A 22214-nucleotide genomic window follows, 5' to 3' on the forward strand; every position below is an offset into this window, starting at 1 on the left:
GCCTCAGTTTTCGTGCCCCTGTTGCCTGCTTGTGCCTCAGTTTTCGTGCCCCTGTTGCCTGCTTGTGCCTCCGTGTGCCCCTGTTGCCTGCTTGTCCCTCCGTGTGCCCCTGTTGCCTGCTTGTGCCTCCGTGTGCCCCTGTTGCCTGCTTGTGCCTCCATGTGCCCCTGTTGCCTGCTTGTGCCATGTGGGTGTGTGTGGAGGGCTCTGTGTAGCTGTGTGTGTGGGGAGCTTTGTGTGGCTGTGTGTGGGGAGCTTTGTGTGGCTGTGTGTGTAGGGAGCTTTGTGTGGCTGTGTGTGTGGGAGCTTTGTGTGGCTGTGTGTGTGGGGAGCTTTGTGTGGCTGTGTGTGTGGGGAGCTTTGTGTGGCTGTGTGTGTGGGGAGCTTTGTGTGGCTGTGTGTGGGGAGCTTTGTGTGGCTGTGTGTGGGGAGCTTTGTGTGGCTGTGTGTGTGGAGGGCTTTGTGTGGCTGTGTGTGTGGGGGGCTGTTTGTGGGTGTGTGTGTGGGGGGGCTCTGTGTGTGTCATTTGCGAGGGATAAAGCTAGTGGCATTGTAAATGACAATGCCATTTATTTATGTTAAAAAATACATAAATAAAAATGTCAAGAGCAATGCCAATAGCTCTAACTTTAACAAAGGCGAAACCATTGCATTGTAAATGCTTGTATAATGTAGCTAACGCAAGACGAGGAAGGGAGGCGAGAAAGCTGGGGCTGACAATTTGGGCACCCTTAGCGAGGTGGAGAGACAATATGCAGCGTCCAGGCTCCAGCGAGAGAGAGGGAGTGGGATAGATGTCCAGTGGGAACCGATACAATATACGAATTACGAAGCGTATTGGCATCAACCATCCAAAGTAGTAATCTTGAATTGACAATGTGCGTTTTTTATCTCTCCTCTCCTCTGTAAAGTATGTGTATGGTTTTAGTAATATGCCTTTTAGATGGATTTTAAGATTGTATGAATTTTCCACATTTGTCAAGTGATATTAATGGGTCTAGATAATTGTACGCTTTTTTGTATCGGCAAGTTTTTTTTTCCTTTTTCTTTCTTTTTTAAGATGCAACTTATATATTTACGAAATGTAATGTATTATTGACATCTGGTTCCTGGGTATGTAAATCATTTTTTTTTTTAAAAAGGAGTAAAGTATTAGATATAGAGATACATAAGCGTATGGAAGGTATACATGCATAGGAAAGGTCATATATCAAGATTTAAGTTGTATTCAATACACTCAGAATTTGAAGTGTTGAGCCTCTGCTCTCTTCTTGATGTTGGGAGTTCTTCGTTCATGTTATGCGCGCAGGCCAGAATCGCGCTACAGGGGCCCCCGCATCTTCAAGCTGGCCTGGGTTCTGCTGGCTGCTGCTTCGGCGGACTTTTTCTCATCAGGCTACTGATACTCACCCAGGTCCACCTCCATTTTTCGGGACTATGATGCCACGGTGTTGCAGCCACGGCGCTGCACTTTGGGTGAAACTGGACTTCCGGACTCGCCCCCGCCATTGGAATCCCGGCATCTTGGGGGTTGATGCGGTCAAGGGGACACAAGGAGACAACTTTGTTGCTGCAAAATTTTGGGACACACCTGTGCGTGGCAGCTTGAAATCCACCCGGCCGCACTCACATCCATCTCAACCAGCAGCTTTCACCTAGCCACTACACGGCATGCTGGGTCCTGTAGTCCACTAGGCAGGTTTCCAGTCGTCAGGTGAGCTGCGGGGGCGGAGTTGGATGACACCCTATCGGTGAGCGGCTGGGCACTTCATCACTACAGCTCCCACCCACATCCCCACACATCTCTCTTGGCGCTGAGGAAGGCACAATCTATGCCAAAATGCATCCGCCATTTACAGAGAACCGCTTCAATAAAGATGTTTCCTGAACCTCCCCCTGGGCCTCTGCTCTCTTCTTGCTGTTGGGAGTTCTTCGTTCATGTTATGCGCGCAGGCCAGAATCGCGCTACAGGGGCCCCCGCATCTTCAAGCTGGCCTGGGTTCTGCTGGCTGCTGCTTCGGCGGACTTTTTCTCATCAGGCTACTGATACTCACCCAGGTCCACCTCCATTTTTCGGGACTATGATGCCGCGGTGTTGCAGCCACGGCGCTGCACTTTGGGTGAAACTGGACTTCCGGACTCGCCCCCGCCATTGGAATCCCGGCATCTTGGGGGTTGATGCGGTCAAGGGGACACAAGGAGACTACTTTGTTGCTGCAAAATTTTGGGACACACCTGTGCGTGGCAGCTTGAAATCCACCCGGCCGCACTCACATCCATCTCATCCAGCAGCTTTCACCTAGCCACTACACGGCATGCTGGGTCCTGTAGTCCACTAGGCAGGTTTCCAGTCGTCAGGTGAGCTGCGGGGGCGGAGTTGGATGACACCCTATCGGTGAGCGGCTGGGCACTTCATCACTACAGCTCCCACCCACATCCCCACACATCTCTCTGGGCACTGAGGAAGGCACAATCTATGCCAAAATGCATCCGCCATTTACAGAGAACCGCTTCAATAAAGAAGTTTCCTGAACCTCCCCCTAGGCCTCTGCTCTCTTCTTGCTGTTGGGAGTTCTTCGTTCATGTTATGCGCGCAGGCCAGAATCGCGCTACAGGGGCCCCCGCATCTTCAAGCTGGCCTGGGTTCTGCTGGCTGCTGCTTCGGCGGACTTTTTCTCATCAGGCTACTGATACTCACCCAGGTCCACCTCCATTTTTCAGGACTATGATGCCGCGGTGTTGCAGCCACGGCGCTGCACTTTGGGTGAAACTGGACTTCCGGACTCGCCCCCGCCATTGGAATCCCGGCATCTTGGGGGTTGATGCGGTCAAGGGGACACAAGGAGACTACTTTGTTGCTGCAAAATTTTGGGACACCCCTGTGCGTGGCAGCTTGAAATCCACCCGGCCGCACTCACATCCATCTCATCCAGCAGCTTTCACCTAGCCACTACACGGCATGCTGGGTCCTGTAGTCCACTAGGCAGGTTTCCAGTCGTCAGGTGAGCTGCGGGGGCGGAGTTGGATGACACCCTATCGGTGAGCGGCTGGGCACTTCATCACTACAGCTCCCACCCACATCCCCACACATCTCTCTGGGCGCTGAGGAAGGCACAATCTATGCCAAAATTCATCCGCCATTTACAGAGAACCGCTTCAATAAAGAAGTTTCCTGAACCTCCCCCTGGGCCTCTGCTCTCTTCTTGCTGTTGGGAGTTCTTCGTTCATGTTATGCGCGCAGGCCAGAATCGCGCTACAGGGGCCCCCGCATCTTCAAGCTGGCCTGGGTTCTGCTGGCTGCTGCTTCGGCGGACTTTTTCTCATCAGGCTACTGATACTCACCCAGGTCCACCTCCATTTTTCGGGACTATGATGCCGCGGTGTTGCAGCCACTGCGCTGCACTTTGGGTGAAACTGGACTTCCGGACTCGCCCCCGCCATTGGAATCCCGGCATCTTGGGGGTTGATGCGGTCAAGGGGACACAAGGAGACTACTTTGTTGCTGCAAAATTTTGGGACACACCTGTGCGTGGCAGCTTGAAATCCACCCGGCCGCACTCACATCCATCTCATCCAGCAGCTTTCACCTAGCCACTACACGGCATGCTGGGTCCTGTAGTCCACTAGCCAGGTTTCCAGTCGTCAGGTGAGCTGCGGGGGCGGAGTTGGATGACACCCTATCGGTGAGCGGCTGGGCACTTCATCACTACAGCTCCCACCCACATCCCCAAACATCTCTCTGGGCGCTGAGGAAGGCACAATCTATGCCGAAATGCATCCGCCATTTACAGAGAACCGCTTCAATAAAGATGTTTACTGAACCTCCCCGTGGGCCTCTGCTCTCTTCTTGCTGTTTGGAGTTCTTCGTTCATGTTATGCGCGCAGGCCAGAATCGCGCTACAGGGGCCCCCGCATCTTCAAGCTGGCCTGGGTTCTGCTGGCTGCTGCTTCGGCGGACTTTTTCTCATCAGGCTACTGATACTCACCCAGGTCCACCTCCATTTTTCGGGACTATGATGCCGCGGTGTTGCAGCCACGGCGTTGTACTTTGGGTGAAACTGGACTTCCGGACTCGCCCCTGCCATTGGAATCCCGGCATCTTGGGGGTTGATGCGGTCAAGGGGACACAAGGAGACTACTTTGTTGCTGCAAAATTTTGGGACACACCTGTGCGTGGCAGCTTGAAATCCACCCGGCCGCACTCACATCCATCTCATCCAGCAGCTTTCACCTAGCCACTACACGGCATGCTGGGTCCTGTAGTCCACTAGGCAGGTTTCCAGTCGTCAGGTGAGCTGCGGGGGCGGAGTTGGATGACACCCTATCGGTGAGCGGCTGGCACTTCATCACTACAGCTCCCACCCACATCCCCACACATCTCTCTGGGCGCTGAGGAAGGCACAATCTATGCCGAAATGCATCCGCCATTTACAGAGAACCGCTTCAATAAAGATGTTTCCTGAACCTCCCCCTGGGCCTCTGCTCTCTTCTTGCTGTTGGGAGTTCTTCGTTCATGTTATGCGCGCAGCCTAGAATCGCGCTACAGGGGCCCCCGCATCTTCAAGCTGGCCTGGGTTCTGCTGGCTGCTGCTTCGGCGGACTTTTTCTCATCAGGCTACTGATACTCACCCAGCTCCACCTCCATTTTTCGGGACTATGATGCCGCGGTGTTGCAGCCACGGCGCTGCACTTTGGGTGAAACTGGACTTCCGGACTCGCCCCCGCCATTGGAATCCCGGCATCTTGGGGGTTGATGCGGTCAAGGGGACACAAGGAGACTACTTTGTTGCTGCAAAATTTTGGGACACACCTGTGCGTGGCAGCTTGAAATCCACCCGGCCGCAATCACATCCATCTCATCCAGCAGCTTTCACCTAGCCACTACACGGCATGCTGGGTCCTGTAGTCCACTAGGCAGGTTTCCAGTCGTCAGGTGAGCTGCGGGGGCGGAGTTGGATGACACCCTATCGGTGAGCGGCTGGGCACTTCATCACTACAGCTCCCACCCACATCCCCACACATCTCTCTGGGCGCTGAGGAAGGCATAATCTATGCCAAAATGCATCCGCCATTTATAGAGAACCGCTTCAATAAAGATGTTTCCTGAACCTCCCCCTGGGCCTCTGCTCTCTTCTTGCTGTTGGGAGTTCTTCGTTCATGTTATGCGTGCAGGCCAGAATCGCGCTACAGGGGCCCCCGCATCTTCAAGCTGGCCTGGGTTCTGCTGGCTGCTGCTTCGGCGGACTTTTTCTCATCAGGCTACTGATACTCACCCAGGTCCACCTCCATTTTTCGGGACTATGATGCCGCGGTGTTGCAGCCACGGCGCTGCACTTTGGGTGAAACTGGACTTCCGGACTCGCCCCCGCCATTGGAATCCCGGCATCTTGGGGGTTGATGCGGTCAAGGGGACACAAGGAGACTACTTTGTTGCTGCAAAATTTTGGGACACACCTGTGCGTGGCAGCTTGAAATCCACCCGGCCGCACTCACATCCATCTCATCCAGCAGCTTTCACCTAGCCACTACACGGCATGCTGGGTCCTGTAGTCCACTAGGCAGGTTTCCAGTCGTCAGGTGAGCTGCGGGGGCGGAGTTGGATGACACCCTATCGGTGAGCGGCTGGGCACTTCATCACTACAGCTCCCACCCACATCCCCACACATCTCTCTGGGCGCTGAGGAAGGCACAATCTATGCCGAAATGCATCCGCCATTTACAGAGAACCGCTTCAATAAAGATGTTTCCTGAACCTCCCCCTGGGCCTCTGCTCTCTTCTTGCTGTTGGGAGTTCTTCGTTCATGTTATGCGCGCAGGCCAGAATCGCGCTACAGGGGCCCCCGCATCTTCAAGCTGGCCTGGGTTCTGCTGGCTGCTGCTTCGGCGGACTTTTTCTCATCAGGCTACTGATACTCACCCAGCTCCACCTCCATTTTTCGGGACTATGATGCCGCGGTGTTGCAGCCACGGCGCTGCACTTTGGGTGAAACTGGACTTCCGGACTCGCCCCCGCCATTGGAATCCCGGCATCTTGGGGGTTGATGCGGTCAAGGGGACACAAGGAGACTACTTTGTTGCTGCAAAATTTTGGGACACACCTGTGCGTGGCAGCTTGAAATCCACCCGGCCGCACTCACATCCATCTCATCCAGCAGCTTTCACCAAGCCACTACACGGCATGCTGGGTCCTGTAGTCCACTAGGCAGGTTTCCAGTCGTCAGGTGAGCTGCGGGGGCGGAGTTGGATGACACCCTATCGGTGAGCAGCTGGGCACTTCATCACTACAGCTCCCACCCACATCCCCACACACCTCTCTGGGCGCTGAGGAAGGCACAATCTATGCCGAAATGCATCCGCCATTTACAGAGAACCGCTTCAATAAAGATGTTTCCTGAACCTCCCCCTGGGCCTCTGCTCTCTTCTTGCTGTTGGGAGTTCTTCGTTCATGTTATGCGCGCAGGCCAGAATCGCGCTACAGGGGCCCCCGCATCTTCAAGCTGGCCTGGGTTCTGCTGGCTGCTGCTTCGGCGGACCTTTTCTCATCAGGCTACTGATACTCACCTAGGTCCACCTCCATTTTTCGGGACTATGATGCCGCGGTGTTGCAGCCACGGCGTTGCACTTTGGGTGAAACTGGACTTCCGGACTCGCCCCCGCCATTGGAATCCCGGCATCTTGGGGGTTGATGCGGTGAAGGGGACACAAGGAGACTACTTTGTTGCTGCAAAATTTTGGGACACACCTGTGCGTGGCAGCTTGAAATCCACCCGGCCGCACTCACATCCATCTCATCCAGCAGCTTTCACCTAGCCACTACACGGCATGCTGGGTCCTGTAGTCCACTAAGCAGGTTTCCAGTCGTCAGGTGAGCTGCGGGGGCGGAGTTGGATGACACCCTATCGGTGAGCGGCTGGGCACTTCATCACTACAGCTCCCACCCACATCCCCACACATCTCTCTTGGCGCTGAGGAAGGCACAATCGATGCCAAAATGCATCCGCCATTTACAGAGAACCGCTTCAATAAAGATGTTTCCTGAACCTCCCCCTGGGCCTCTGCTCTCTTCTTGCTGTTGGGAGTTCTTCGTTCATGTTATGCGCGCAGGCCAGAATCGCGCTACAGGGGCCCCCGCATCTTCAAGCTGGCCTGGGTTCTGCTGGCTGCTGCTTCGGCGGACTTTTTCTCATCAGGCTACTGATACTCACCCAGGTCCACCTCCATTTTTCGGGAACATGATGCCGCGGTGTTGCAGCCACGGCGCTGCACTTTGGGTGAAACTGGACTTCCGGACACGCCCCCGCCATTGGAATCCCGGCATCTTGGGGGTTGATGCGGTCAAGGGGACACAAGGAGACTACTTTGTTGCTGCAAAATTTTGGGACACACCTGTGCGTGGCAGCTTGAAATCCACCCGGCCGCACTCACATCCATCTCATCCAGCAGCTTTCACCTAGCCACTACACGGCATGCTGGGTCCTGTAGTCCACTAGGCAGGTTTCCAGTCGTCAGGTGAGCTGCGGGGGCGGAGTTGGATGACACCCTATCGGTGAGCGGCTGGGCACTTCATCACTACAGCTCCCACCCACATCCCCACACATCTCTCTGGGCGCTGAGGAAGGCACAATCTATGCCAAAATGCATCCGCCATTTACAGAGAACCGCTTCAATAAAGAAGTTTCCTGAACCTCCTCCTGGGCCTCTGCTCTCTTCTTGCTGTTGGGAGTTCTTCGTTCATGTTATGCGCGCAGGCCAGAATCGCGCTACAGGGGCCCCCGCATCTTCAAGCTGGCCTGGGTTCTGCTGGCTGCTGCTTCGGCGGACTTTTTCTCATCAGGCTACTGATACTCACCCAGGTCCACCTCCATTTTTCGGGACTATGATGCCGCGGTGTTGCAGCCACGGCGCTGCACTTTGGGTGAAACTGGACTTCCGGACTCGCCCCCGCCATTGGAATCCCGGCATCTTGGGGGTTGATGCGGTCAAGGGGACACAAGGAGACTACTTTGTTGCTGCAAAATTTTGGGACACCCCTGTGCGTGGCAGCTTGAAATCCACCCGGCCGCACTCACATCCATCTCATCCAGCAGCTTTCACCTAGCCACTACACGGCATGCTGGGTCCTGTAGTCCACTAGGCAGGTTTCCAGTCGTCAGGTGAGCTGCGGGGGCGGAGTTGGATGACACCCTATCGGTGAGCGGCTGGGCACTTCATCACTACAGCTCCCACCCACATCCCCACACATCTCTCTGGGCGCTGAGGAAGGCACAATCTATGCCAAAATGCATCCGCCATTTACAGAGAACCGCTTCAATAAAGAAGTTTCCTGAACCTCCCCCTGGGCCTCTGCTCTCTTCTTGCTGTTGGGAGTTCTTCGTTCATGTTATGCGCGCAGGCCAGAATCGCGCTACAGGGGCCCCCGCATCTTCAAGCTGGCCTGGGTTCTGCTGGCTGCTGCTTCGGCGGACTTTTTCTCATCAGGCTACTGATACTCACCCAGGTCCACCTCCATTTTTCGGGACTATGATGCCGCGGTGTTGCAGCCACTGCGCTGCACTTTGGGTGAAACTGGACTTCCGGACTCGCCCCCGCCATTGGAATCCCGGCATCTTGGGGGTTGATGCGGTCAAGGGGACACAAGGAGACTACTTTGTTGCTGCAAAATTTTGGGACACACCTGTGCGTGGCAGCTTGAAATCCACCCGGCCGCACTCACATCCATCTCATCCAGCAGCTTTCACCTAGCCACTACACGGCATGCTGGGTCCTGTAGTCCACTAGGCAGGTTTCCAGTCGTCAGGTGAGCTGCGGGGGCGGAGTTGGATGACACCCTATCGGTGAGCGGCTGGGCACTTCATCACTACAGCTCCCACCCACATCCCCAAACATCTCTCTGGGCGCTGAGGAAGGCACAATCTATGCCGAAATGCATCCGCCATTTACAGAGAACCGCTTCAATAAAGATGTTTACTGAACCTCCCCCTGGGCCTCTGCTCTCTTCTTGCTGTTGGGAGTTCTTCGTTCATGTTATGCGCGCAGGCCAGAATCGCGCTACAGGGGTCCCCGCATCTTCAAGCTGGCCTGGGTTCTGCTGGCTGCTGCTTCGGCGGACTTTTTCTCATCAGGCTACTGATACTCACCCAGGTCCACCTCCATTTTTCGGGACTATGATGCCGCGGTGTTGCAGCCACGGCGTTGTACTTTGGGTGAAACTGGACTTCCGGACTCGCCCCTGCCATTGGAATCCCGGCATCTTGGGGGTTGATGCGGTCAAGGGGACACAAGGAGACTACTTTGTTGCTGCAAAATTTTGGGACACACCTGTGCGTGGCAGCTTGAAATCCACCCGGCCGCACTCACATCCATCTCATCCAGCAGCTTTCACCTAGCCACTACACGGCATGCTGGGTCCTGTAGTCCACTAGGCAGGTTTCCAGTCGTCAGGTGAGTTGCGGGGGCGGAGTTGGATGACACCCTATCGGTGAGCGGCTGGCACTTCATCACTACAGCTCCCACCCACATCCCCACACATCTCTCTGGGCGCTGAGGAAGGCACAATCTATGCCGAAATGCATCCGCCATTTACAGAGAACCGCTTCAATAAAGATGTTTCCTGAACCTCCCCCTGGGCCTCTGCTCTCTTCTTGCTGTTGGGAGTTCTTCGTTCATGTTATGCGCGCAGCCTAGAATCGCGCTACAGGGGCCCCTGCATCTTCAAGCTGGCCTGGGTTCTGCTGGCTGCTGCTTCGGCTGACTTTTTCTCATCAGGCTACTGATACTCACCCAGCTCCACCTCCATTTTTGGGGACTATGATGCCGCGGTGTTGCAGCCACGGCGCTGCACTTTGGGTGAAACTGGACTTCCGGACTCGCCCCCGCCATTGGAATCCCGGCATCTTGGGGGTTGATGCGGTCAAGGGGACACAAGGAGACTACTTTGTTGCTGCAAAATTTTGGGACACACCTGTGCGTGGCAGCTTGAAATCCACCCGGCCGCACTCACATCCATCTCATCCAGCAGCTTTCACCTAGCCACTACACGGCATGCTGGGTCCTGTAGTCCACTAGGCAGGTTTCCAGTCGTCAGGTGAGCTGCGGGGGCGGAGTTGGATGACACCCTATCGGTGAGCGGCTGGGCACTTCATCACTACAGCGCCCACCCACATCCCTACACATCTCTCTGGGCGCTGAGGAAGGCACAATCTATGCCAAAATGCATCCGCCATTTACAGAGAACCGCTTCAATAAAGAAGTTTCCTGAACCTCCCCCTGGGCCTCTGCTCTCTTCTTGCTGTTGGGAGTTCTTCGTTCATGTTATGCGCGCAGGCCAGAATCGCGCTACAGGGGCCCCCGCATCTTCAAGCTGGCCTGGGTTCTGCTGGCTGCTGCTTCGGCGGACTTTTTCTCATCAGGCTACTGATACTCACCCAGGTCCACCTCCATTTTTCGGGACTATGATGCCGCGGTGTTGCAGCCACGGCGCTGCACTTTGGGTGAAACTGGACTTCCGGACTCGCCCCCGCCATTGGAATCCCGGCATCTTGGGGGTTGATGCGGTCAAGGGGACACAAGGAGACTACTTTGTTGCTGCAAAATTTTGGGACACACCTGTGCGTGGCAGCTTGAAATCCACCCGGCCGCACTCACATCCATCTCATCCAGCAGCTTTCACCTAGCCACTACACGGCATGCTGGGTCCTGTAGTCCACTAGGCAGGTTTCCAGTCGTCAGGTGAGCTGCGGGGGCGGAGTTGGATGACACCCTATCGGTGAGCGGCTGGGCACTTCATCACTACAGCTCCCACCCACATCCCCACACATCTCTCTGGGCGCTGAGGAAGGCATAATCTATGCCAAAATGCATCCGCCATTTACAGAGAACCGCTTCAATAAAGATGTTTCCTGAACCTCCCCCTGGGCCTCTGCTCTCTTCTTGCTGTTGGGAGTTCTTCGTTCATGTTATGCGCGCAGGCCAGAATCGCGCTACAGGGGCCCCCGCATCTTCAAGCTGGCCTGGGTTCTGCTGGCTGCTGCTTCGGCGGACTTTTTCTCATCAGGCTACTGATACTCACCCAGGTCCACCTCCATTTTTCGGGACTATGATGCCGCGGTGTTGCAGCCACGGCGCTGCACTTTGGGTGAAACTGGACTTCCGGACTCGCCCCCGCCATTGGAATCCCGGCATCTTGGGGGTTGATGCGGTCAAGGGGACACAAGGAGACTACTTTGTTGCTGCAAAATTTTGGGACACACCTGTGCGTGGCAGCTTGAAATCCACCCGGCCGCACTCACATCCATCTCATCCAGCAGCTTTCACCTAGCCACTACACGGCATGCTGGGTCCTGTAGTCCACTAGGCAGGTTTCCAGTCGTCAGGTGAGCTGCGGGGGCGGAGTTGGATGACACCCTATCGGTGAGCGGTTGGGCACTTCATCACTACAGCTCCCACCCACATCCCCACACATCTCTCTGGGCGCTGAGGAAGGCACAATATATGCCGAAATGCATCCGCCATTTACAGAGAACCGCTTCAATAAAGATGTTTCCTGAACCTCCCCCTGGGCCTCTGCTCTCTTCTTGCTGTTGGGAGTTCTTCGTTCATATATATATATATATACATATATATATATATATATATATATATGTAAGCTCCAATTTCCAAAGATACCCAGCCGGGTTCACAGAAAAAACAGCACTCACACGGGCAGCAGCAGTACTTTCAGCAGGTCGGTTTATTTACAAAAGGCAAACAGACGCGTTTCGGGATTTGATTCCCGAAACGCGTCTGTTTGCCTTTTGTAAATAAACCGACCTGCTGAAAGTACTGCTGCTGCCCGTGTGGGTGCTGTTTTTTCTGTGAACCCGGCTGGGTATCTTTGGAAATTGGAGCTTACATATAGGACGCGAACACCATCGCGCTACGCGGCACCCGCCCTGAGAGTGACTCACGTTATGGTGTGTTGGAGCCTTCATATATATATATATATATATATATATATATATTCACTGAAAAAACCATAGGTTTCAGGTCATATATAGTTAGGAATTAGCATTTAAAAAACTGTGCAAATTCACTGAAAAAACCATAGGTTTCAGGTCATATATAGTTAGGTATTAGCATTTAAAAAACCATTGAAATTGCTCCTATATAGTTAGTTGGACTAACTATATTTCGCGCACCCGCAATCCACTGCTGATGATGTCACATATTACATCATTCATGACATGGTCAGTGACATCACTGATGACATCACTGATGACATCATTCATGTGATAATATGATGCACCTCCTCACACTCTAATCTAACCTTTGATACACCCAGTCTTAAATACAAACTACCATTCTTGAAACCATTGACACACCAATACCAGTTACTACATACGCACTCACTGATTCCTAGGTCTACACACACATCCACTCATTCACCCATACAATCACTCATACATACAGTCACTCATCAATACAATACTATCATATGCACTTATACACCTGTAGAGACACTCACACACTTTCACTCATCCATGGAGTTTCTCACACACCTAGTCAGTCATGCAAAGAATCAGCACACTCCCATTTCCTCATCTATACAGTTATACACACAACACCTTACTTATTCAAACATATACTAACACATACTTACTCTCTTAAACAATCACTGATACAAGTACACATTGATCCATACAACCACTTGCATAATCACTGGCTCTCATGTATAGTCATTTATATATACCAACTCTCACATGCACTGTGTTTTACATATGTACTTATTTGGACATGTAGCACTGAGATATACATTCACTCACCAACACACCAATGCACACAGTAAACCGCCCATACAGCTGTTTTCATATGCACTCTTGAACTCATACACCTAGTGAATCAACTGCTCACACATCTATGCACAGAGTCACACACCTCCCAGTCACCCACACACACACTCAGTCTCACATACAAATACTTGGGCAACCAATATATGACCCATATAGCCACTCATATAGCTACTGATCAACACATACAGCATCTTACACAACAACAGACATACTGATGCACACATTCAGACAGTTTAGTCACTAACCCATGCATTCAGTAAGACACATTTAATCACTCACTCATACAGTCAGTCACGCACCTACTAAATCCTTCATCCAGACACTTATACATCTACTCATTCTTCAATATGTAAAACATATTTAAACTTTACAGAAACACACAGTCACTGGATGATGTCATCAGTGATGTCATTTGAGATGTCATCAGTGATGTCATCAGTGATGTCACTGACCATGTCATGAATGATGTAATATGTGACATCATCAGCAGTGGATTGCGGGTGCGCGAAATATAGTTAGTCCAACTAACTATATAGGAGTAATTTCAATGGTTTTTTAAATGCTAATACCTAACTATATATGACCTGAAACCTATGGTTTTTTCAGTGAATTTGCACGGTTTTTTAAATGCTAATTCCTAACTATATATGACCTGAAACCTATGGTTTTTTCAGTGAATTTGCACGCTTTTTTAAATGCTAATACCTAACTATATATGACCTGAAACCTATGGTTTTTTAAGTGAATTTGCAAGGTTTTTTAAATGCTAATTCCTAACTATATATGACCTGAAACCTATGGTTTTTAGAGTGAATTTGCAAGGTTTTTTAAATGCTAATTGCTAAATAAATAAGGCCTGAAACCTATGGTTTTTTCAGTGAATTTGCAAGGTTTTTTAAATGCTAATTCTATTAGTGGATAACGTTTAAATATGTTAATATCCTTGTGGGACAACCTGAGCAGCCCTAGGGATCCGATTTTTGGACCGGAGCAAGATGCTCTCTGATTATGCCGTATTTCTAGCCTTCTGCCCCCCTGATTGTGCCGTATTTCTTGCTTCTGCCCCCCTGATTGTGCCATATTTCTTGGCTTCTGCCCCCCGATTGTGCCGTATTTCTAGACTTCTGCCCCCTGATTGTGCCGTATTTCTTGCTTCTGCCCCCCTGATTGTGCCATATTTCTTGGCTTCTGCCCCCCTGATTGTGCCGTATTTCTTGGCTTCTGCCCCCCTGATTGTGCCGTATTTCTTGCCTTCTGCACCCTGATTGTGCCATATTTCTTGTCTTCTGCACCCTGATTGTGCCGTATTTTTTGCCTTCTGCTCCCTGATTGTGCCGTATTTGTTGCCTTCTGTCCACTAATTGTGCCGTTTTTTCTTGCCTTCTGCCCCCTGATTGTGCCGTTTGTCGGGCCTTCTGTCCCCTGATTATGCCGTTTTTCGTGCCCCTGCCCCCCTGATTGTATTATCTTTGCCAGTGTTTGTTCGCTGCTGGTATTGCCTTTGCCTGTGTTTCTTTGCTGCCGTTATTGTCTTTGCCAGTGTTTTTTTTCTGCCGTTATTGTCTTTGCCAGTGTTTGTTTGCTGCCGTTATTGTCTTTGCCAGTGCTTGTTCGCTACTGGTATTATCTTTGCCAGAGCTGTGTGGGCTGTGAGAGCTGTGTGGGCTGTGAGCTCTGCTTCTTTTGTGCCTCGGTCTACCTAGCACAAGATGAATGCCAACACTTCCTGGTTAGAAGTGTTGACAGCCAATGAGCATGCTGCTTTCCTGTGAAATGCATGCTGATTGGCTGCCACTGTCTGTCAACACTCCTAACCAGGAAGTGTTGGCAGCCATCTTGTGCCTCGGTAGAACCAAGGCACAAGAAAGCAGTGAAACAAAGGTGCAAAACACGCAAAGGGGGCAGAGTAGAAGCACCCTGACCCCCTAGGCTGCTCAGGGGGTCCCACAAGGCCCCCCATGCCCAAAAACAAACTTTTCTTTTACGAAAAATCAAGGGATGCTCGCACGGTGCGCGCACGGTGCTCGTACGCTACTCGTACTGTGCACGCACGGTGCGCGTACCCCCGCGATTTTTCGAAAAAAAATAAAGAAAATTGGGGCCTGGGGGGGAGCCTTCTGGGACCCCCTGAGCAGGCCTAGGGGGTCAGGGTGCTTCTACCCTGCCCCCTTTTTGAGTTCTACATGCTTGTTTTTCTGCTTTCCTGTGCCTCAGTCTACCGAGGCACAAGATGGCAATCAGAATTCCGAGCGTGCACGCTGAGGTCCGCGCACGTGCAAGGACGGTGCAAGGATGGTGCGCGCACGGGCGTGCACCGTGTCCCGCCTATAGATATATAATTTGAAAAAAGTCGATTTTCTCAATAATTACTGGAGGGATTTTTACCAAATATACAAAATAAATTATTGCATATCAGTCTTTACAATTTTACCAAGTTTGCAGTAATTCCATTCAGCCGTTCGGGCTGTAGCTCTGTCTAAAGGTCCAATGCAAAATTGCATAGGACTCAATTTCACATTCAATTTTCTCAAAAACTACTGAACAGATTTACACCAAACATACAAAAGGCACTGCTCCATACCAGGCTCTACCATTTTGCCAAGTTTTGTGTAATTCCGTTCAGCCGTTCGACCTGTAGCCTTGTCAGAATGTCCCTATGGAAATTAACATGGGGAAAACACGTTTTGGGACCCCCCTTTTATCTCGGCCCCCACTTAACGAATCCCCCCGACACTTTCAGGGAAGGAGCGGAGCGCAGCGAGGCAAGTTTGAGGAAAATTACAGGCAGATCCCTCAATCGGCGCCAAAGTTATTCCCAATAGAATGTTCGCCATTTCCTATGGTAACTAGGTCCTAACTATATATACCTACTGGCGACCGCCAGTAGGTAATATATATATATATATATATATGCAACACACTCCGTCCACACCAACGAACTCCCAGTTGCTCGGAGCCTACCGACGATGTAGGAAAGAGGAGCCGACCCAAAATTGCAAGTGAGCAATTAGTAATTTATTTGTGAAGCTCGCCCTGCCAGCATAACGTTTCCGCCTGCCCAGAGGCCTTGGTCTATATATTAATATATATATAATCTAGCTAACTCTGAAACACCACGAGGTGGCACCTTTGATTTAATTTTCTCCTTTGTACTTGTTTCCTAAAATTACGCCTTGCTATTTGGGTGGGAAACCAATAAGGATCCTGCAACATTTTTGGCCTCCAGCTCCCTCAAAGCTCCATAAAGCCCCACCCCACACCCAATGCTCCCACTAGCTCAGCCAAGGACAGTACTATCACTACTAGCTATCACCCTCCTATAAGTGTGACAATTCACACTTTGAATGTACATTAAAATGACTAATACATGCTGCCCAAGTTATTCTTATAGCTTTGGTTGGCAGGTATTAATGATTTTAATGTACATTTAATTATTAAACAACAGCTGTTGTGCTCCTCAAAAAATAAGACAAACAGTGCCACCATGTGGCAGGCTACCAACAGAGCCGGTGTTGACAATAAAGTGCTGGTGCAGAGCACCGGAAACCACCGGCACAAATTAAGCACTGCCTGAGAGTGAGAAGACTCCAGTCCCCAGGCTGAAGTGGGTTTGATTACAGGTGCATATGTCTAAAATAAACACCCCATCAATTGCGCAAGTAAACCTCTGGCGTTTTTTTCTTGCAGCTGTCGCAGGTACCTTGAAGAGGCAGCTGAATGAACTCAGATGAAAAGATATTTCAGGGACAAAAAAACTGGGCAAAAATCAGTGAGGTTGAGCAGAGACTGTTATCTCTGCAGTGCTGAACCAAAGACGTGGTGTCCAGAAGCCAAGAAACCAGTCGAAGTGATGACCAACAGAGCTGCAATAATGTATGGATGCGTGGACCAAAACTACCTTGCCTATGCTACGTTTATTTTTTGCTCCCCGCATGGTTCCTTCATTTTTTTTGAGTGACACATTGGGTATCAGTGGAATTTGAAGGAAAATGTACAAATATAGATCGTATCACAATTGCGAAAATGCTCTCTCTTACTGCCTCGGTGGTACAATCTGCGTGCAAAAAATCTCCATTTTGTATTTCGAGGAGTTGCAAACAGATACACGGATGGCAGGAGGCAGCTGAAGGCAGGCAATGGTGAGATGAAGGAAAGGGATGTGGTCAGCAGGGGAGATGGATGATGTCAGTGTGGGGCACAGGGCCGGACTGGCAACACAAAGCAGCCCTGGCAGCTTTGTCGGACCAGCCCCACATGGTGCGTATTGAGCGAGCCTTACACTACAAGGGGAGTTTGGGGGTGCAAGTGTGAAGCACTGGATGGCCCCGGCAGGCTGGAAACAAAAGTGAGTGGATTGTGCTTACTTGCTGCTTTTGTCACTGGGGGCAATATTGCAGCACCGCTGCAAAACCTGCCCCACTCTTCCAGCCTCCCAGACTAATGCCTGATTCCCTGTACAGCCAATCCAGGCCTGATGGAGGATAAAAGAGAGCGGGTTCCAAAGCAAATGGGACAGCACGCCAAGCTCCCATGTCTATAATTGATTATAGGGTATTTGGAAACTTTAGCGCTGTTACTAATGTTCTTTTGTGTTATTAAGTCTCATTTCAGAGTTCTTGTGAATTAGATCGGATGCCAGTGATGAAGAGTCAAGTGCAGCTAAAAAGTTTCTTTTGTGTTTCATTGAGCTTGGGCCTACACTCTACTGTGAGTGCTGTAAAGTAGAGTAGATTTCATCTTAAAGCCTGTCGAGTATGTGCAAGTTACCATTTGTAATTTGATGCAATATGTAATGTGTACATTATGCTAAGGCAGGAAGTATTTGTATGCGAGTCATTGTCAGGTTGTTGGATATGGTGTATGAACATGCTTAGGTCATGTCACAGTTTCTTTCGTACAGGACTTTTTGCAAGTGGTTTGATGTGTTGGAGTGAGGTAAGTTATTTGTGTGATCAGACTTCAACTGCTTAGTGTACAAAGTTTGCACGTGTGCATGGGATATGTGTTGCTGTGGTAGTATAATATGGATTGCTTAGTGAGAGAGGGGGTATGTCCTGGAGGGGACGCCATGTTGGAGTATGCTTCCATATCAAGTTTTACATTGCCCATCCCTGTGTTTCAGAGAGTGACGGACACAAGTAACGTTCACATTGGGTTTTATCTGTGTTCTGGTTCTGCTATTACTTGTTCTACATGTCTATGTTTTGCATGTCTATGCTGTGTGGTTGCCGGGTGTGTATGTCTGCAAACACGAGGGAGGATAAGCCCTCGTGTCCGGTCTGGGGTGGCCACTAGGACTGCGGATCTTTGGTAGTGTGTGAAGGCAAAGAACTGAATGGTTAAAAACATCTGTATTGCATGGTTGCTAAAAGTCATTGCAATTTAATTACAATACACATCCAAAACCAGAGTAAAGATAATTCCAATCACGAACAATGGGGCATATTACCAAGGGCAAGTATCGCCGCTTTCTCGGCGAATTGTGCCGAGAAAGCGGCGATACAGCTAGAGCCCTATTAACAAGGGCATTTTAAAGGATGTGCGATGCATGGTTTTACCACGCGTACCGTTATAACTTGTTTTTTACAACGCAAGTCGTTACCACGACTTGCGTTGTAGGGGTGTGGGCATAGGAATTTTTTTATTTACTATTCCAACACCAGCCTACGTACAGTAGGGAAGGTGTTGGATAGTAAATTTAATTATTCCTTGTCCTGTAGCGCCCTCCAGCGCAAGTCGTGGTTACGACTTGCGTTGTAAAAGACGCGTTGAAAGGGTACTGCGGAATAAAATCCGCGTCGTAAAGGATGTTCCCCCATTTTAAAGGTTGCCCCAAGCCCACTTTGCATGTCGGCGATAAACATCGCTAATGACATGCAAAGTGGGCGTTCCCACGTCCAACCACATGTAAAAGGTGGTTGGAGGTGGGAACACCCTATTACCAAGGAAGGCGATGGGAGGAAAAGACCTGCGATAAACTCATTTATCGCAGGTCTCCCAACGCCTGCTCTGACCAGGTGTTAGGCATTGATAACATGGGGGTGTGGATCATAAAGCTGAATTCACTCCCCCATATTATCAAGGACCACATTAGCGCGTGAAAACAACGTTTGTTTTCATGCGCTAATGTGCTATATCGCCGACTATCGCCGGTTTTCTATTCGCCTGCCTGATGCGCATTGATAATTGCGCGCTAACAAGGCGATGAAATCCATCGATAGCCGGCGATACGGGAATGTGCGCTGTGCGTTTTCCAATGCACTCCTCGGTAATATGCCCCAATATGTTTTCTTATATGTTTGACAAGACGTTTAGAGAGCTTCTTCCGTTTGCAAGGTTTTCCTCGACCCATTATGGTATTACTGTGACTGCTGGTTTGTCCTTTTGTTGTGTGCATGGTTAAATGGGAGAGTGTAATGGTTGCTGTTTGGTTGAGGTAACTGAAGCATGATTTGTTAAGCTCTTAAAGTGATCTTATAAGTTATACTGAGATATTTTGTTGGTTGCCCAATTACATTGCTTTTCACTTGCCTTCCTTGTGCATTTATGTATTCCCTTATTTTGGCTGTGTAAGAAAAGGGGGTGTGTAGTAACTAAAGCTCCAGTTTTATATTTTTAGCAATTTTATACATACAGATGGGAAACAATCTATTTTCCTGTCTTTTTGTATTTTAATATTCAGAATACCTCATAAATAAGGACTTCTTATCATAGACGGGCGATACTGTTAATTGTGGTGTTTATTAGTGACTATCAGACTATCATATACTATATCTCATTGATATGCAATGAAGCTTTCATTTTATCTGCGATTCTTCTTACATGTAGTGGCTGTTCTTAGTAATTTTTAGGATCTTTGAAAATGTTAAGTTTCCTTTTATGAGATGTAGGTATTGTGCGTTTGTTTATACTAAATGTGTTTTTATTGTTTGAAAGGCATCATTGTCTAAATAAATCTATTATTGACTGACTATCAGACAAATGGCTGAGCAGATTTTAAGCATAGGGATATAAAATTAAATTGGACATCCTTTTCTAATGAAGCTTAAATAGCTGACCATGTACAAGTGGTTGTAACACAATACTATTATTTTTATATGAGTGTATCTTTGTTGTACATGTGTAGCTACGGATATCACAAAAAGCCGACTGGCATCTGTTAGGAAAATTGGTTCTAAATAGTGAAAACTCACAATGTTTTCTTTTTCTGATCTCTGGTATTTGAACCTCTGCAGCCTGACAAGCCTCCCTAAAGGAGTCTTGCACGCTGTAAGCTCTGTTTGAATTGGATTCATGCCTTTTAAAATATGGTCAGATGCCTGTGGACAGTCAGGGTGAGGGGCTCTGGACAATTTACAGGGTGCTTGTTTAAGTGTTTAAGGAGAGCTTGTGTATTCTACACTTTGCATGTGTGGATTATAGTGAACATAGACTGTGTCCAGGGATGGCTTTAGCGCTGGTGACGCCCAGTGCGACAATGTTTGTTGGCGCCCCCAATGACCACCTCCACCGCGGATTCCCTCACTACCATCCTTTCACAGTGCCCCTCAAGTCTCCATAACCACTCTCTCTCAGATGCATTTAATTCGTTTTATAGCACCACTTATAATAGTGTAGGGTGTCAGAACACTCTACATCACACAGATTACACAGAGACAATCAATCATACATGTGTAAATCAGAGTATAAGAAAAGTTACATAAGACAGAGGACTACAAAGTGTAGGAGGCACAGGTTGTTGGCCGAAAATTGCTGGAAATGAACACTGCACTAGGTGCTTTTAAAACCATAATAAAAAGTGCCCCCACTTGAAGTCAGCACCCGGTGCTGTGGCACTGGTCACACCGCTCTAGAGCCAGCCCTGAGTATGTCTGTAGCGCTTTACCATGGGCAGACAAGACTCCATGTTGGATTCCCTGTGAGTGCCTGGTACACAAGATTGGTGAAGGATGGAGTCTGCCTGACAGGGAATATATTGTAAAATGATAGCCCCGGGGGAAGTGAAGGTTTGCAGACCAGTCTTCCCCCTCGGTACTTTGTGCAGACCAGAGGACAGGGTGGCATAGGTCAAATTAGGGGAAGGGGAGGGTCTTGGTTAGGGCTATAAAGGTGTCAGGAGAGGAGGGTCCGGCCTCTTCATTACACCAAGCACCACCGGGAGATTGTTAAAAAGTTAGTCCACCCGCCCACCCTACAATTTGACAGGTTAGGACAGGTTGCAGGGCGTGGTGGTACTTTGGAGGGGTGGTGAGTCACATACGGGCAGATCCAACCATCGGGGTGGAGGAAGTGCACAGGTGAATGATGGCAGTGCACGGGATGCAGTGAGCAATGAAAAAAGCTTCAAGGAAGGATGTTTGGAGGTCAAGTGAAGGAGAGATTGGGTACATGGAATGAGGTCAGCAAGTGAAAGGGGGAGGAGTGAAGCAATGGGATGATATCTGGTGAAGAAGTGGGTGAGCTGTGATTGGTGCGGGGAGAATGAAATTGTACGGGTCATGTCAGGTTTCATAATTTTGGAGTGATTTATTAATGTTAATATAGTTATTAGTATGTTAGCAACCTTGTCCTAATACATGGCCTTTTACACTACAATTAACCACGTTGATTGTGATTATTGCATGAACATTCCTGTACTCTGAAGTGGGCCAGGCTTCTGTGAAAGGATGGAGAGAGACCAATATCCCTTTGCAGTGTTGGTACAGTTGCTGCTCCTTTCTTGCTTCATTCACCCCCACAGACTGAGAGGTTGCTGAGGAAGTCTCTCCCTCTTCTGTGCCTTTGTTTTGGGTTTCTATTAAAGGGAATTCCTAAACCCCGCCTGTACTTCCTGCTAGAGGACAAAGGCCTGATGGGTCTGGGAGGTGTGCACAAAATGTTTGAAACTGGACCCAGGGTTGGACCAGTGGGAAATGTTATGAAACCTTACAGAACACACTCTCACTAGTTTCTTGGCGCTATTATCTTGAAAACCAAGTTATAAAGGGATGTGCTTAGTTTTCAATTTGAGGTGACAACATTACAGGGAGCCTGGCATGCCAGTGGTGAAAGGTCTTACAATGGTGATACAATTAAGCCTAGTTACTAAGTTCTGAGTTTCCAACCCATGTCACCATCCTGAGGAAGTCTTGGACTGTTTTACCTCCGCCAACCTGAGAGGCAAGTTCAAGAGATGCACTTGGCTTCAATTCGGGGTGTCAGTAGTATAGGGACTCCATCAGGACTGTAGCAATTGATACAATGGAGTCTCAATAACTCCCAGAAGCTCTTGGCTCTCTGAAAAAGCATTCACAACATTCAAGTGTGGGCATACATGTACCTTGAAATCTGTGTGGAAATATTCTGTTTTTACCTTCATTTTTTTCATGAAAGAAATGTGGATGGCTA

Source organism: Lissotriton helveticus, chromosome 1_1, assembly GCF_964261635.1.
Source record: "Lissotriton helveticus chromosome 1_1, aLisHel1.1, whole genome shotgun sequence".
NCBI lineage: Eukaryota > Metazoa > Chordata > Amphibia > Caudata > Salamandridae > Lissotriton > Lissotriton helveticus.